Source organism: Crocodylus siamensis, chromosome 4 (genome assembly GCF_052110815.1).
Source record: "Crocodylus siamensis isolate JL-2025a chromosome 4, ASM5211081v1, whole genome shotgun sequence".
In the NCBI taxonomy this organism is placed as follows: domain Eukaryota; kingdom Metazoa; phylum Chordata; order Crocodylia; family Crocodylidae; genus Crocodylus; species Crocodylus siamensis.
In genome coordinates, this window is record NC_143398.1 from 109,419,062 (window position 1) to 109,437,717 (window position 18,656).

Here is an 18,656-nt window from a genome sequence, read left to right on the forward strand (position 1 = left end):
ATGCTATCTAATGCTGAGAGGTATCTCTGTGTGTGTCTGTGTCTGATTTTACTGGAACAGCACAAAGGCAGACAGAACAGTGTCTGCTTAGGGCTTTTTGGAGCTAATCAACAGGTCAGCTGGTAATGTCCCTCCATTCCTTCCTTGGAAAAAGCTGTTTAAGAGCTTGAACTAATGAGAGAGGCTTTTGTTTTCTTGATGGGCTGATACCACACTGTTTATCACCCCCTGATAATACAGTGTTTATCAGCTCCCTGTTGGCTCTCTCACCTGTCAGGTTTGCAGACAATATGAAGAAGGGAGAGAGATATTGAAAAGTTCTGAATCATGAACAGATGCATGCACAGCACATCCCCACTTTGCTTCAAAGTGCTAGCCAGGGGTTGGAGTCTGACAACACTCCCACCCCTTGAGCAGCAAGTAGGAAAAAGCCTGGGATGGTGTAGGCAGGGTGGGGATTTACACCTGTTCCTAGTCAGTGTCCTGCCAGGGCCTGGCCATGCCCCTACCCCCTCAGTTCAGCACCATAGAAGGGAAGGGAGGCTGCTCTAGCACCCCTAGTCTTCTAGCCTGAGCTCCTGCAGGCATGTGCTTGTATTTCCTCAGTCCAGAGGAAATGTCTGTGCAGTTGCAAACTGTTTCAGCCTAGGCAAGTTAGATTAACCTGCAAACATTGAATCAATTCAGGCTCAGGTTTTTTGAATGTCTGTCCCCAGCCATTAAGGTCATAAGAGGTTCTTATGATTGATTCTGCTAGCCTGACTTCCTGCACAGCACAGGGTAGAGAATGTTATCTACTAATTGCCACACCAATTCTGATAACCTCTAGCTGAATTACAGCAAATATTTTATGCTGAATTTTCAAGCTGATTGCAAGACTTCAAGTGACAAAAAAAGAAAAAGAAAAGAAATCCAGCACATCCCCAGACAAGTTATTCCAATGGTCAATTACCCTCAATGTTAAAAAGATGCATCTGAATGTGTCTTGATTTAGCTTCCAGTCCTTGATTTAGTTATGCTAGATTGAAGAAGTCTCTAATACTAATATCAGGAAAAAAAATATGGGGACTGTAATAGAGTAGCCTCTTCATAGTTGCTTTGATAAACTAAAAAATAATACTTTTCACAATTATAACAATAACTGCATCACTGTCTTTCTATAATTCATGTCACTTGATGTGACATGATCCATTACAACATAGGGAGATCTGAATGGAAAATTATGTGGGGTGGTAAGATATTGTGAATTAAAACTAATATGCTTTGTGGTGTAAGGCTTATTCTTGGTGCCAGCATTCACAAATTATCCATCTCCTGTTTTTTACATGTGAGATCAAGTTGGACAAGCAGGCCCAGATCCTGCTTCATCTCTAAGAAACCTCTGATTTAGCTTTTGTTTGTTCCAAGTTCATATGATCAAGGGGCGTGATGCTGTTTTGGCTGTGGAGGCACATATCTCTCCATTTCCTCAATGGAAAGCCTTAGCATAGCTAGGATCAAGTTATGGTCCAGCTTGTTCCTGGGATCCTTAATGGCCTACAACCTCTCCTGGAAAAGGATGACCGTGTCAAGGTAGCCTTTGGGGACAAATCTGTCCTATCTTAGCATTTGAGACTGGGGGGCTAAATGTGTCTCTCAAACAACAGATTAATGAATTCTTGGCTGCCAAGAGTTGAAATTAATGAACTGTTGGCTGCCAACTCCTGGAATGCAGATGACTTCATTCCCATCTGCACACGCATCCCCTGAGACACCTAGTTTAAAGCCTTCTCCAGCAAGTCAGCCATCCTGTTTTCTTCCAGGATGGCTGACTTGTTGAAAAGGGCTTTAAAGGGCTGAGGGAATTTGCAGGGGTTATCAAGGGGCCCCTGGCACAGTTTTACGAGCACTTGTGATGCTCTAGCTAGATGCCAGATGACTGGAAGAGGGCCAATGTGGTCCCAATTTTCAACAAAGGCAGGAGGGAGGACCTGGGCAACTATAGGCCTGTTAGTTTTACTTCAATCCTGGGGAAGCTCTTTGAGAAAATTATCCAGGAGCACATCTGGGAAAGACCAGCACTGATGCCTACACAGTCAGAAGGGTCACAAATTGGCTGAGGGACTGCACCCAGACAGTGGTGGTGTATGGATCATATTCAACCTGGAGGGATGTGGGCAGTGGGGTCCCTCAGGGCTCAGTCCTTGGACCCACACTGTTTAATCTCTTTATTAGTGACTTGGATGAGGGGGTGAAAAGCACCCTGTTCAAATTCACTGATAACACCAAGTTCTGGGGTGAGGTGGGCACACTAGAAGGGAGGGACAGGATACAGCTGGACCTGGACAGATTACAGGGGTAGGCAAATGAGAATAGGATGGGATTCAATACTGACAAGTGCAGGGTACTGCACTTGGGCAGTAAGAAGCAGCAGCATACCTATAGGCTGGGGAACTCCCTTCTCAAAAGCACAGTGGCAGAAAGAGATCTTGGAGTCATTATCAATTCCAAAATGAACATGGGCCGCCAATGAGAGGACACAGTCAGTAAGGCCAACCGCACCTTGTCATGCATCCACAGATGCAACACAAGCAGAGACAAGGAGGTGATCCTTCCTCTCTGGTCAGGCCACAGTTGGAGTACTGCGCCCAGTTCTGGGAGCTGCACTTTAGGAGAGATGTGGCCAGCATCTAGAGGGTCCAGAAGAGGGCTATTTGCATGATCCAAGGACAGCAGTGCAGACCCTATGAGGAGAGGCTATGGGGCCTGAACCTGTTACAGCCTTCACAAGAGAAGGCTGACAGGGGACCTGGTGGCCATCTACAAACTTACCAAGGGGGGAACAGCAGGGAATGGGAGAGACCCTGTTCACCTGTGCACCTCCGGGAGTAACAGGGAATAATGGCCATAAGTTGTTTGAGAGTAAGCTAGACATTAGAAGACACTATTTTACAGTTAGGGCAGCTAGGATCTGGAACCAGCTTCCAAGGGAAGTGGTACTGGCTCCTACCTTGGGGGTCTTTAAGAGAAGGCTTGACCATTACCTAGCTGGGGTCATATGAGCCCAGTATTCTCTCCTGCCCAGGGCAGGGGGTTGGACTTGATGATCTACTTAGGTTGCTTCCAACCCTACATCTATGAATCTATGAAATTAAGTGCATGGTGTGTCAGGAGATGGCTGTGCAGATGGGAATGCAAGCTGGGGGATAGCCAAGCAAGAAGGACATAGGGAGGGCAGTCAGGGAGGCATTGAGAGGCTGGAATGATGTCAGGGTGGCAGGGACCTGGCGGTTACTAATGGGGGTTTTTACACAAGTGTTTATACACAAACACTAGGATTATGGGGAATAAGCAGAAGGAACTGACACTTCTGCTAGAAAATAGGGAATATGATCTTGGTGGAATAATGGAGACCTGGTGGGATGCCACATATGACTGCCCTGTATGCATAAAGGGCTACAGGCTGCACAGAAGGAATCAGGTAGGGAAGGAGTGCATGTATGTAAGGGAGCAATATGTCTCCTCAGAGATCCAAACTGATTTAAGAGAAGGGTGAATAAAGACCCTGTGGGTCAAGAAATGGGGGCTGGAAGGGGGTGAGGAGAAGAGGACTTGATGGTAGGCATCTACTACAGGCCAGCAAACCAAGAGGAGGAGCTGACCAGTCACATGACTTATCCGACCAGTCACGAGTTTTTGACCAACATGGAAAACCTTTATTTAGTACAAGAAGTGAATGTGCTGACCAGGGGGAAGGCTTTGTTGGATTTGGTTCTAGCTAAAGGGGATGACCTGATGGAAGATCTGAGGATTGAGGGTAATCTGGGAGACAGCGATCATGAGATGATAGAATTCACTATCCATCATAGGGCAGGGAAGTCAGCCAATAGGGCAGCCTTCAGGAAAGCTGACTTCAATGAGCTTAGGAAAATAATGGGAGAGACCCTATGGGAAGAGGGACTGGAAGGGAAGGGAGTTCAGGGAGGGTGGTCATTCCTCAAAGGAACGATCCTCAGAGCACAGAAAAGGTGCATTTCTGTATGCAGAAAAGTTGGTAAAGGGCCAGGAAACCCTCTTGGCTTACCAGAGGAGTCAAGGAGTTCTTAAAAAAAGAAAAAGGAGGCTTATGGATAGTAGAAACAAGGGCTAGTCACCAAGGAGGAATACACAAGTATAGTACATATTTGTAGGGAAAGAATAAGGAAGGCAAAAGTGGTGACTGCATCAGGTTGGTGACAGCAATCAAGGACAATAAGAAGTAATTCTGTAGGTATATAGAGAACAGGAGGAAGAACAAAGGAAATGTGGGACCCTTGCAGAATGAAACAGGACAGCTGATAACAGACACAGTCAGGAGAAAGCTAAACTCTTTAATGAATACTTTGTGCCGGTGTTCCTATGTACACATGGTGGTTGGATTGAATACTGGATGGATGGGGGGCATCCAACCTCCAGGCTGCTGACATCTGACACCTAAGAGAGAGCCTCAGAGTGAAGACTGTATCCTGGCCAGATGTACCTTGACTCTGAAGACAGTCGTTGCATTTGGTAGATATATAGAATTGCTTGATTGTTTGTATTGCTTCTTTATGTTATCACCAAGGATCCTGGTTTTCTCCAACTAAAAAATAAATCCCCAAATTTTGGTTTTAAAAAAGTAACCCAAATCCACCTTTTTCCATGATTAAAATATAGATATAGATATTGATCTATATATCCATATATTGATCTGTAGATCTAAATATGGACCTCTCTCTCTCAAGAGTGAAGACTGCATCCTGGCCAGTCTTATATATATAGTGGTGTTTCATTTGAATCATGGAAAAATGTGGATTTTGGGTTTCTTTTTCAAAACTGAAAATTGGGGATTTTTTTAAAATCAGAAGAAAACAGGATCCTTGCTTATCACTGGGTATCAATAAATGTGTCTATTATCAAATGAAAAGGTTTTGGTTGGTCTGAAGGTGGGTCTGGGTTGCCCCCCACCCCCTCCCCCCCGGGGTTCCCCCCTGGAACAAGGCATTTGGGTCCTAAATCCAAAACAAACAACAGTCAATGTTGGTGAGGGAGCACTTAGAGCAGCTGAGTGTCTTCAAGTCAGCACAGCCAGATGGATTAAACCTGAATGCTGATAGAATTGGCTGAAATCATTGCAGGACCATTGGTGAAGGTATTTGAAGACTCCTGGTACTCAAAAGGGGTCCCAAAAGACTGAAAAAGGACCAAAGCGGTGGCAATCTTTAAGAAGGGGAGGAGGGAGGATCTGGGAAACTACAGGCCAATCAGTTTGAGCTCATTACCAGGTAAAATTTTGGAAAACATTATCAAGAAGTCCATTTGTGAGAGACTGGCAGAAGGCACGATGATGAAGAATGATGATGATGAGATGATGAAAATAGGATGGGTTTCAACACAGACAAGTGCAAGGTGATGCACCTCGGGAGAAACAACCAGCACCATACCTACCGGTTAGGGAACTCCCCTCTTGTCAGCACGGAGGCGGAAAGGGATCTGGGGGTCATCATTGACTCCAAGATGAACATGGGCCGGCAGTGTAGAGAGGCAGTTAGGAAGGCCAACCACACCTTGGCATGCATCCACAGATGCATCTCGAGCAGGTCCAAGGAGGTGATCCTCCCCCTCTATGCGGCACTGGTCAGGCTGCAGTTGGAGTACTGCATCCAGTTCTGGGCGCCTCACTTCAGGAGGGATGTCAACAGCATGGAGAGGGTCCAGAGGAGGGCCATTGGTATGATCAGGGGACAGCAGGGCAGGCCCTATGAGGAGAGGCTGCGGGACCTGAACCTGTTCAGCCTCCACAAGAGAAGGCTGAGGGGGGATCTAGTGACCTGTTATAAACTAGTCAGGGGAGATCAGCAGGCATTGGGGGAGTCACTGTTCCCTCAAGCACCGCCAGGAGTGACCAGAAATAACGGTCACAAGCTGGCAGAGGGTAGGTTTAGGTTAGATATCAGGAGGCGCTACTTCACAGTCAGGACGGCTAGGGTCTGGAACCAGCTTCCAAGAGAAGTGGTGCAGGCTCCTACCCTGGAAGTGTTTAAGAGGAGGTTAGATGAACATCTTGCTGGGGTCATTTGACCCCAGTATTCTTTCCTGACATGGCAGGGGTCGGACTAGATGATCTGCTCAGGTCCCTTCCGACCCTAGAAACTATGAAGGCTAACCAACATGGTTTCATGCAGGCAGGTTTTGTCTGACCAACCTCGTCTCCTTCTGTGATCAAGTAATGAACTGCATAGAAGTGGGAGTGCTTCATCTGAGGAGACATAACCAGTGACATGAATACAGGTTAGGAGGAGATGTCCTGGCCAGCACAATGACTGAAAGGGACCTCAGGGTTATAGTTGATCACAGGATGAACATGACCTGCCAGTGTAGTGCTGTAGTCAACAGAGCTAATAGCGTACTGGGATGTGTTAGCTGATGTGTTGCAAGCAGGGCTAAGAAAGTCATACTTCCTCTCCACTCAGCACTGGTGAGACCCCAGCTGGAGTACTGTCTCCAGTTCTGGGTGCTGCACTTGAAAAAAGATGTGGAGAATCTTGAAAGGGTCCAGAGAAGGGCCACAAGAATGAGTAAAAGCTTGGAGGACAAACCTTATGAGGCAAGACTAAGGGACCTGGGACTGTTCAGCCTGGGGAAGAGAAGACTGAGGGGGGACTTGGTGAGCATCTATAAGTATGTAAGGGGTGAATATTGGGAGCTGAGGGAAAAAACTGTCCACTAGAGTGCCCCAGGGGAGAACAAGGAGCAATGGTCATAAACTGTTAGAGGATGGTTTCAGGTTGGATGCAATGAAGAACTTTATGGTAGGGGCGACCAGAATCTGGAATAGACTTCCGAAGGAGTGGTGCAGTTCCCAACCTTGGAAGTCTTCAAGAGAAGACTGGACAGACACCTTCCTGGGATTATTTGATCTCAGCAGTATTCTTGCCCAGAGCAGGGGGGTTGTACTCAGTGATCTTTCAAGGTTCCTTATAGCCCTTAATGTCTATGATTTCTATGATTTCCAGTTCTCACTGAGGCACCAGGTATTCCAGTGGACCCAAATGCCTGCTGGATCCCAACATAATACAGACCTAATAACAAGGAGTACAACATCCAGGGCAACTCTGAAATTCTACCAACATCATATGCACCATAACGAGCTTACAATGCCCTTCTGCTGTTTATGTCAGACAGGGTGATCTACATGCAAGAATGAATGAACACTGATCTAACATCAGCAACAGTAAGACACAAAACCGTGTAGTACAAAAACCTTCCCTGCCACACCCCTTCTCCTTCCCTACCTCTGGAAGGTCATTCACTGACCTCAGGATTGCTGTTCCCAGGCAAAATAAATAAATAAATAAAACCAGTTTGAACGGGAAACTGTGGAACAGAAATTATCCACAAACTGCACTGCATTAAATATGGTGTAAACAGGGACTATCAATTCTTATCTTATTACCTGAATCAGCTTTTGTGATTTCCTTTGTTCCTATGGGTTTATTGCTCATTTGCTTTTCTCTCCAAGCACTGCCCTCCTTTCCGTCCCTCCCCTCCCCCTCTTGTCTTTTGTGTTCTAATTTCGCTCTCCTTCCTATAATACACTTTCTGCACATCCTTTCACAGCATCTGATGTAGTGAACTTGAGTTTATGCCAGTTGGTTTACAGTGTCTACATCTGTCTAATGTCCTCCTGTAGTTGACATTTGTACCCACTTGACAAACACCAGTTTGTGTGCATGTATGTACTCTCTTGTGTATGAGTGATTGTATACTTACCTATGTAATTTTTTCCTGGAATTGAATTCTGAAGGAACAATTTAATCCAAATGGACCCAAACTCCCCAGTGGCATATCAAGCCCTGAAGGGGTATATCAAACCCATCCTATACCACTCAACCTATCACATCATCAACATTAAGAGAAGAGCATGTGAGCCTTGAAGCATGTTCTGAATGTCACACGAAGCCACCATCTTTTCTTCCCCTTTTAAACTAAGAAACTGGCAGAGATCTATGAGTTGTTAATCTCAACTGGTGACTTCCATGAGGAAATCTGTGGCTTGTCATGTCTCAGACTACTTAGGGCTTTTCAGGTCAAAAATAACACTTTCAATATCACTTGGTAACTAATAAGTAACTTGTGCAGGCTTTGGCACAGGGAAGCAATGTGATACCTCTTAACAATGAGGTAGTTTTGTTTAATGTAAATTTCAGGATAGTGTTAAAGTGCATCTCCAAAGCAGAGTGTATTACAGCAGTCTGATTCCTGAAGGCCAAATGCATGGGTAACAGTAATGAGGTTGACACATGAAAAACAAAGTTCACACTTGGAAGTGAGGTTCACACCCTTCTTACTAACAGCAGGTGATAAACCAGTCTCAGCAAGAGCTTCTTTATAAATGTGTTTGGCCAGCTAGGAATTTAATAAGTGGCCTAAACTCTGAACCAGAGTAATAAATGGGGGTTGAATTTTTGTTATCTAAAAATCATTGAGACAAGAGTCTGACAGAGACCAACTTCACATAGAGTCTGAGTTTTAACTGATTGGTCTTCTGCACTGTGAACTTACACACAAGATAACAGTGAGTTAAAGTTGGCTTCTGTAAGAGCTTCTTGACAATACAGTTCCCCACAGCGTTTTCTCTATGCCACTTCAGTGTCTTGAGATGGAACAGAATTTGGGCCCTTGTAATTTAAAATAAAAAGCTGTTAACCAGGAGATTGTACATCTTTAATCTAGTAAAGTTAATATGTGGGACAGAAAAAAAAAAAACAATCCAACACTCTTTGAAATAAACAGAATGACTCCCACTAACCTTGTTTTGGACCAGGCCCTTCATTTCTAAAAATTCACCACCAGTAGCATGGGTTTTTGGTTGTAGATGTGTTGGTGTAATATCATAGCTACTCTAAGAAACTTGCCCACCAGTAGCATGGTATTTTTTAAATTAAGCCTTCTCCAAGCTCCACGTACCTAGTGTATCAACTGACCCAACTGATGAAGGCTAGATACAGATGTAGCCAACCTCCATGTCTCTAGTTACTGTAACAATATTACAGGTGACTAATAATGCTATTACCCATGATGCCCCCCATGCAAACAAGTCAATATTTACATTTTCAATTACAAGCGAGTAGGAGTAAATTGTGTGACACTTCTTTTGTACATCCTTGATTATAACTGAAATACCAACATTATCTTTAAGACTGCGGAACTAAAACTAATGGACTATATTAAAGATTTCCAATATATCTAATTATTAGACCTACAACAGTGCTCTCTAAGTATGCAGTATTGGAAGCCTAAATAAAAATGAAAGGAGACTCATTTTATCCAGGATTAAATTTCAGATAATAAACTGGAAGATATGAGGGCCTGGGCATTGCCAGCGTTGTAGAAACAGGAGTGGATTCCACATTCAGGTGGAATCTAATTTATGAGTCCAAAGGAAATGGGATTTGAAGGAAAAAGAAAATATGTGAGCATCCCACAAGAGGCCGATTTCCAGTTTTGTCTTGTAAGCAAGGGAAGGAGTTTTGTGTGGACATGCACACACTTCATAGATAGATCCAAACAGATCTTCAAGTATTTACAATATTTCTTAGTCATCCCAGACAGAGAACCATCTCCCTTTCAGTTGATATGGCTGCAGAAGTAACAGCCGGAAACTTCTTTTAAGTCCTTAAACTGGCTAAGAATTCAACCACCTTCCCTTCCTTTCCATGCTAAGCAGTACCTCCCCGCCATCGTTTTCAATCCCTTCCATCCCCACTCCTTTTCGCACACCACTGCCACTGTCCCTGGCTGCCCCAAGGGTGTGGAGAGACTCCAGAGCTGCTCTTACCTGCTCCAGCCAGGATCCATGAGAAGTCAGGCTCAGATGGGGACAGCAACGGCAGCAGGTGGGTGGCTCCTCCCAGCCCAGTGTTAGCTTGCCCACTGCTCAGAGATTGCTACTTTAATGGGAAGGCTGCTACTTTAATGGGACCAGCATCATTGAACTTTATGATTCTGTTCAGATGAGAATGTACACGAGGCACCAAGCCACAAAAGGCACACTGAGAACCAAAAATGTTCTCCATGTTGCATATTTGCAGTGCAGGCTCCAAGTTTGATACCTGGAAATCCAGGTATCAACAAACAAACACAAAAAACAAAACAAAACAAAACCACAGGAAAACTGAATCCTCCAGGGAGATGCTCTGGCATGTGACTGTGTGCTCCCTGCCCAGGTCTGGCAGGTGTGCAGACATGGGGCTGCAGGTTCCAGGGGATGGATGCTGTCGCAGGTGGCAGCAGGGCCACAGCCAAGCAGCATTCCCCACTGCCAGACTGCTGCAGTGGCTAGAGAGTGCAGGGGCCACTCTAGGTCAGAACTGCTACAGCAGTCTAGCTGGCACAGGGGGCTAGTATCGCCATATATCAACTGGCTGAGCCTTAAAAGATCCTAAGAGCAGGTAGCCCTGAGCCTCTTGCCAGGGCAGCTTTTTATACTGCTGAGGCCAGAACAGGTGTTGGCTCCGGCCTTCAGCTCCCCCTAGCTGCAGATCCAGGAGGAGCTGGGCAGGGTCAGTTTGCCCCTAGTGGCACAACTTGCCCCACATCAAAGTGGATGTTCAGGTACGTGTGCTGAAGCACAAATATCTGGCACAAATTTGTGCCGCTGCTATTTGAGCTGTTGCAAGTGCACATGCCTGCATCTGTGGATGCAACCTATTTGTGTTATGGGAAGGATATTGTGAGAACTGGCTAAAACATCCTCCTCTATTTGGTATCCTTGGGAGGTTTTACTAAGAATCCAGAGGGATTAAAAATAAGTTATTTGTTTCTCTGAAAAGTAACCAATAAGCACTGGAATTATATGACTGTATGGAGAACCTCAAGCAAAGTGTTCATATGTATTTATTTATTTATTTGTACATTCATGAATTTGATTTATATACTTCCCTTCCCAGAGGAGGCCCAGGGTGGCTTAATAAAAGAAACAGAATACTTACAGAACAGGAGAATAACAAAACAACTTAAATGGAACTAGAATGTCAGCGTAAGACACAGATCTCCTACTAGCTTTGCTAAATGCCTGTAATTTGGGGCCTAAAACTGGACACAGTACTCCAGATGTGGTTTCACCAGTACTGAATAGAGGGCAATCACTTTCCTGCATCTGCTGGCAACACTCCTACTAATGCAGCCTAGGATGCCATTTGCCTTCCTGACAAAGGGCACAGCGTTGACTCATATTCAGGTTATTGTCTGCTTTAACCCCCAGGTCCTCTTCTACAGAGCTGCTGTCCAGCCAGTCAGTCTCCAGCCTGTACTGGTGCATAGGATTGTTCCATCCTAAGTTTAGGACTTTGCACTTTTTCTTGCTGAACCTCACAAGATTCTTTTGGCCCAATTCTCCAATTTGTCTAGGTCACTCTGAATTGTAGCCCTACCCTTGAGTGTATCTACTACTTCCCCTGCTTGGTGTCACCCACAGACTTGTGGAGGGTGCACTCTTCCCATCTTCCAGATCATTGTTGAAGATACTGAACAAAACCAGTACTAGGAGCACCCCCTGGAGCACACCACTCGATACTGGCTATCAACTAGACAGTGAGCCATTGATTACTATCCTCTGAGCCTGACAATCCAGTCAGTTTTCTATCCACCTTACAGTCCATTCATCTAAGCCATACTTCCTCAGCTTGCTTGCAAGAATTTTGTGGGAGACCATATCAAAAGCCTTGCTAAAGTCAAGGTATAACGTGTCCACTGCTCTGCCCACATCTGCAGAGCCAGTCAGCTCATCAGAGAAGGTAATCAGGTCGGTCAGGCCTTGCCATTGGTGCCGCTGCTTCTCCTCCAGGAGAGAAGGGATGGATTCTTTGATGGCCTGCTCAATGATTTTTCCAGGGACTGAGGTGAGGCTGAACAGTCTGTACTTCCCCAGATCCTCCTTCTTCATTTTCTTAAGCATGGGCATTGTGTTTGCCCTTTTCCAATTATCTATAACCTCTCCCAATTGCTATGAGTTTTCAAAGATGATGGCCAGCAGCTCTGCAATTATATCAGCCAACTCCTTCAACACCTTGGGTGCACTGCATCAAGTCTATGGACCTGCACAAGTCCAGCTTTCCTAAGTAGTCCATAACCTGTTCTTTCACCACTGGGGGCTGCTCACCTCCTCCCCAAACTGTGCTGCCAGGTTCAGTAGTCTGGGAGCTGACCTTGCCTTTGAGGACTGAGCTAAAAAAAAAAAAAAATGGATTACTTCAGCCTTTTCTGCATCCTCTGTCACTAAGTTGCCTTCCGCATTTAGTAAAGGACCCACATTTTCCCTGATCTTCATCTTGTTGCTGACATACTTGTAGAAACTCTTTCTGTTACCTTTCATGTCCCTTGCTAGCTGCAACTCCAATTGCACTTTGGCCTTCCTGATTTCATCCCTGCATGCCCAAACAATACTCTTATGCAGCCAGCTCTCCTGGATTCCTTTCCCCCTCAGTTGGCCTCCCAGAGGATCCCGCTCATCAATTCCCTGAATGAATTGAAGTCTGCTTTTCTGAAGTCCCAGGTCCTAACTCTGGTGCTCTCTTCCCTTCCTTTCCTCAGGATCATGCACTCAGTCATTTCATGGTTGCTGCCCAAGTTGCCATCCAGTTCTACACTCCCCACTAATTCTTCACTGTTTGTGAGCAGTAGATCAAGAAGAGCACAGCCTCTAGTTGGCCTCTCCAACAGTTGCACCAGGAAGTTGTCCCCAACACTCTCCAGAAACTTCCTGGATTATCTGTCCACTGCATCCCAAATGATATCAGGGTGATTGAAGTCCCCCCATGAGAACAAGGGTTGTGATCTGGTGACTTCTGCTAGTAGTCTGAAAAAGCCTCGTTCACCTCACCCTCCTGATATGGTAGGCTATAGCAGACACCCACCACATCATCACGTTTGTTGCTTTCCCCTCTTACCCAAACTCAGAGACTTTCAACAGGCCTATCTTCAGTTTCATACTCTCTCTCTAAGCAATCATATAGCTCTTTTACATAAGTAGCAACTCCTCCTCCTCTTCTTCCTTCCTCCTCCTTCTTGAATGGTTTATACCCATCCATGATAGTACTCCAGTCATGTGAGCTGTCCCATCAAGTCTCTGTTATTTCTATCACATCATAGGGCACTTACACACATGTGGGGAAATGCACCGCATTGGAGGAGACTCGACTAATCAAGTCTGCTGGAGCACGTAAATTGACACATCTGGCAGCCTTGTGCATTACATGCATCAGTGGCACAGCACACCTCAACACTGAGAAAGTGGCAATGGTGCACTTTGAACTAAAATATGTTCAATGTACTTTAGTTCAAAGTACACCACCACCATTTTCTCAGCACAGAGGCACATTGCGCCACTGATACACATGATGTGTGGGTGCTTTTATTTAGCGCCTGGTGCCACATCAGAAGCACATGTAAAAAATGCCCGTAGTTCCATGACTGTGCAAGGACTTCCAATTCTTCCCACTTGCTTCCCAGCCTCTATGCATTTGTGTACAGACATCTGAAGTAACTAGCCAATTCCCTGACTTTCTCAGAAAGAATGAAAAGCCTCCCCAGTTGCCCCTCCTGCTTGTGCTTCCTCCAGGTCACCTGCTTCCCCACTTACCTCAGGGATTTGGTCTCCATCCCTCAGTGAACCTAGTTTAAATCCCTCCTCACTAGGTTGGCAACCCTGTCTGCAAAGACACTCTTCCCTCTTCTTGTCAGGTGGATCCTTTCTATTCCTAGCAATCCCTCTTCTTGGAACAACATCCCAAGATTCAAGAAACCACAGCCCCGTTGGTGACACTATCTGTTCAGCCATGCATTGATGTGCAGAATGTCTGCTCCTGCCTGGTCACTTCCCCTTGACTCAAATAATCAAGGAGACCACCACCTGAGGCCCCGTCTACTTCACCTTTGCACCCCCAGAGCTCTGTTGTCATTTGTGTTCTGCTCAGGGTCACAGGAGCCCACATGGATAAGCAGCATAGGATAGTAGTCAGAGAACTAGATGTGTCTTGGTAATCCTACAATGGCATCCCAGATCTGAGCTCTGGGCAAGCAGTGGACCTCCTGAGACAACAGGTTAGGTTGGTAGATGAATGCATCTTCCCCCCGCCCCCCCCCCCAAGGGAGGCACCAACCAGAACCACCTGTCACTTCCTCTTCGTGGCAGTGGTCTTGATTCTTCTAACTTTGAGGAGACCTGTCCTGGCCTCTTCTACTGACCGAACATGCTCCTTCTCCTCTGTTGCTATGGCTCCATATCTCTTCTCCCATCAAATCACTGCAGGTGGGGATGAAGACTGCTGCTTGCTGCCAAAGGTCACAAGCTTCCACCTTCCTGGGAGTCCATGTCCTCTTCCTTCTCCAGTGCTGCTTCTGGCAGTTCTTGCTCCCCAGTCCTAGTGGTCTCCTTCAGCATCAAATCAATTAACTCTTAATGGCTGAGGATGCTTCAGAGCCTCGCCACCTCCTCTTGCTGACTCTGAGGGATACCACCAGGAGGCCACACTTACATTGCAGGCACTCCCCCACCTCACGGTTACTGCAAGCTGTAGTCTCCACAGTGCCAAACCAGGACCTGGGTGGAAGCCTCAATGGTGAGTGGATCCTGCCTGGACAGACACCTCACAGGTGCAAGCAGAGAATAGCTAGTAGTGGCAATGGTTCTGACATTGTGATGTACCCCAGTTATTTCTCTGGGTTTCTTAAATTCACCACCAATCTTTTTCTGTCCTTCTCTCCAGGCAGACCTTCCATAGCAAGCTCCCTTGTGAAGCTACCTGGTCGATGTTCCTTAATCCTAAAATGTTCCTTTTTCCCTGCTAACCTGCTTCTTCTCACCAAGTGTACAGTGAAGGAAGGTGAGAGAAAGAGTTTCCTGGAAAAACTGCTAGCAAACTCCCCGCACCCTCTGATCTCTAGTTAAACAAGGGACTTAAGTATTGATATAACTGCTGAGTTTGTGCTAAATACCTAGCTTACTTAATCTTAATTGAAGAAAGAACTTACCTTAATGACTCCCCTTAAAGGACAGGGACAGCAAACTGACCTGCAAACTGCTTGCAAACTTCCTTTTTTGCTGTCCCCATTCAGTTGCTTCCTGGTCACTTGGGGAGTCTCCTTTTATATTTTCCTGGGCCTGGACTAACTCCTTGTTAGGGTTTTTATCAGACACAGGAAGAAATCACTCAGCTAGCAGTACTCCCAGCTGCTTAGAGCACACTGTGAAACACAAAGCCAACCAACCAACCAATCACCAAGCCAAACATACAGATATCCTTGGCTCACTTACCTTCTAGGAGCAGGATCTGGTGCCATTTCCTCTTGCTCCCAGCAAATTGCCCTGTTTGCTGTCCCTATATAAAGCATAGTCTAGCATTAAAGTTAAAAAGGCATAGATAATGGTGGCCAGATCTGAATCTGAAAGAAAGGGTTGCAGCCTTCACACCAGATGGAGTTAATGAAAGGCAGTTCTAGCCACTACCACCACCTGAAGATTCAGATGCAGCAAAGGATGTAGGAGCATGCCAAGGCTGTGAACATATGTGAAAAGGGGAAGCTGAACCCCATCAAGGACTGGTGTCCGAATTTCCACCAAGTCAAGCAATCTGCCCACTTCTATCATCTGTCTTGTCTGGATTCAGTTTCATTTGCTTCATTCATATCCAATCTCTGACTATAGCTAAGTCCTGGGAAGAAAAAAGGCTGTGAAGCCTGGGTCAGATGAAGAAAGATAGAGCTTGGTGCCCTCAGCATACTGACAGCAAAACCCTCTAATTTCCAAATCTACATTACCAATTTTGATCCATATTAATCTTGTAAAAAAATTGATATGGGATGTAAATTAAGTTTGCTTTTTTGAGTATTTTTTTAAAATCACCTTTGGTTTATTTTGCAGACTATAAACTACAGAAACAATGTCATGACTTGTCTGGCATTTGCTAAAACAGTGTGCAGACAATGCTATGTTGTGTTGAAGATGTTCCTTCCTGTATAGAAATACTGCTGCAGATTTTTATGATGAAGATCAAAAGTCATCTTCTTCACCAGAATACCATCTGTATGCTTTATCAGAATTCAGAAAGGTTTTATTCAAGAGTTCTGAAGTTCTGTCACAATTACCTTGTGAGGTGACTGCACATCTAATGCAATCAATGTTCAACAATTTCAGTTTACATCTCAGGCTATTCAGAGCCCTCTATAACAGCAAGACACAAAGAAAAAAACCTGAAGCTCTGATGCTGACATTAATTTTAAAATGTTACCATCTTCTTCCTTTACAATGTATCAGTCTTTATACCCTAGCTATCAAAGTGCACAGTTCTGATTTGTAAAGGCTAGTAAAAAACCTGAACTAGAATAATTGATGACCAGTTCCTTTGTTAATGTTCATTCTCACTCAAATTTGAGGTATGGATCAATTTGAAATCCTTTTAGGATTGTATTAAATATTCTGTCATTGAACAAAATGACCACCTAGGAATGGAATTGACTATAGAAGTAACATGTAGCACATGACACTTTCTTGCATAATTGTTACAACACATTTTTCAAGGGGAAACTTTACCCCAGATTTGCTTAATCACTATATTCTGGGCTTTGGGTTGTGTGTCCACTCTGCTTTTACTATATAGGAAACATGTCATGTGTCTTCACCCTGTGTGTAGACTATTAAGGTGGTTAAGGACAAGAACAGTTTCTCCAAAGTGATTGACAATGCCTCACATAATGGAGCCCCAAACTCATATGGGCCCTGAAGGAGCTCCTGTTGTATGAATAAACAAAGATAGCAGTGTGGTACATCAGCAGTGAACACAAGAGTTCACTATGGTTCAGTAGGCACATCTACATGAAACACTTTACTCGTGAGCAAAGTACTGCACAGTAAGCATTACCATCCACATGTGCATACCCTTACTGCACGGTAATTTGCTATACTCAGAAGTTAATTTGCTTCCAGTCAGCAGGGTATGGGAGATTGCTCACCTCAGGAGCTACCAGCTGCCAGGGCAGGCTCCAGTTGTAGAGCCTGGGCCAAGACAATGGATGCCTGGCCAGGGTAGGTTTACTCTGCAGTAAATTACTGTGGAATAAACCCATCTGGCAGCATGATGCACCCAATTAGTTGCTAATTTTCATCTACCTAAAACGCAACAAAAAAACCCTGATCATTCCCACATGCACTCTTCTCATGTTAAACATTTGTTACCCCTTGACTCCTGTGTCTGGCCATTATTTTAGAGCCTTGCCCAGTTGTTTTGTAAGTCAGGTATTTCTTAGGCACAATTCTCTTCGTTTATGAAGAGCACTCACAAAGTCCTATTTTCTTAAATGTCTAGTCACAAACAACAAGGCAGTTTTCTTGCTGACAAATCTAAATCTACTTTACAGACAATGCAGTGCCCAGAGGAATTCTGTTCCTTTTCCCTTTCAGATCCATCAGTTCTTTTCTCACTGCCTGCTTGATGTGTGCTCCCCTTCATATAGCTGCAACTTAACCAATCCTTGTTTTAGCAGTCAGTATTCAGTTAAATAAATTGTGCTACACTGTCCAGCTTCTATTCAGGGTTCACCTTCCTGTCTTGGGCAGTGGCTTCCATAGTTTCACCTGTTGCTAAGCAAAGACACATTTAATTGCTCCTTCATTTAGCCAGAATGAAAGGTATCAGGTCTGCCCATCACTATTTGCAAGTTCTAAGTTTGCCTTTAGATGAAATACATGCTTGTTAGTGGTCACCAACCCCCTCCAATGTAATCTACTCAACTAAAGCACACTGAAAATTGTGCTCTTGTCTAAGCCATATCTACAATATTGGTCAGGAGAGTTAAGAGATCCCTCACTAATACAAAATTGGCAGAAAAAGCCCCAAGTACAGATTGGGTTAGACTGGCAATGGATCAGTATGACACTGCTTTTGTTGATATAGTTTCAGTCATAGGAACTTGGATAAACTGTACAAGCAGAAATATAGTTGGTTGGTATGGACAGAAATGGACAAGAAGCAAGGGGGGCAAGAGTGCCCGAAAGAGCCCTGGCTCACCAAGGGCATCTGGGAATGTTTGCTTACCAAAAAGGCGGTGTACACCCAGTGGAAGGGGGGGTGCTATCTCCAAAGAGGAGTATACCTCCTCTGCTCGGGGCTGTAGGGGGGCTGTCAGGAAAGCTAAGGTGGACATAGAGCTAGGACTAGCGTCCAAGATCAAGGATAATAAAAAGTCCTTTTTCAAATATATAGGGAGGATGAAGAAGGCACCTGGTAATGTGGGGCCCCTGCAAAGTATGCTGGGCAATCTGGTGGTTGCGCCAGAGGAGAAAGTGGAACTCTTTAACCAATTCTTCACCTCCATTTTCTTGTGCAGGGACTGGGACTTCCCCACTGTGATGCCAGACGGACTTTAGGGTAATGCCTCCAGACCTCAGGTTGGGGAGGACTGGGTTAGAGAGCTTCTGGAGGGGCTGGACATGTTCAAGTCAGCGGGTCCAGTTGCTCTCCACACCAGGGTGTTGAGGGAGCAAGCTGGGGTTATTGCAGGGCCCTTGGCATGGCTTTACGAGTGCTCGTGGTGCTTGGGCCAAGTGCCAGATGACTGGAAGATAGCTAACATGGTCCCCATTCTTCAAAAAAGGGAAGAGA

At 45.1% G+C, this 18,656-nt stretch overlaps 1 long non-coding RNA gene across 2 annotated transcripts in view; it reads right to left on the reverse strand.

The window, feature by feature from the left end:
* LOC149866322 (uncharacterized) overlaps positions 1–18,656 on the reverse strand; it is a 189,492-nt gene that overhangs the window by 103,137 nt on the left and 67,699 nt on the right. Inside the window, exon 1 of one of the 2 annotated variants that reach the window (XR_016441851.1) lies at positions 15,314–15,375. The exons of the other annotated variant lie outside the window; for it this stretch is intronic. This is a non-coding gene — a long non-coding RNA (uncharacterized LOC149866322). Of the gene's footprint in view, positions 1–15,313; positions 15,376–18,656 lie in introns of those variants that run through there. 2 annotated transcript variants of the gene reach the window in all.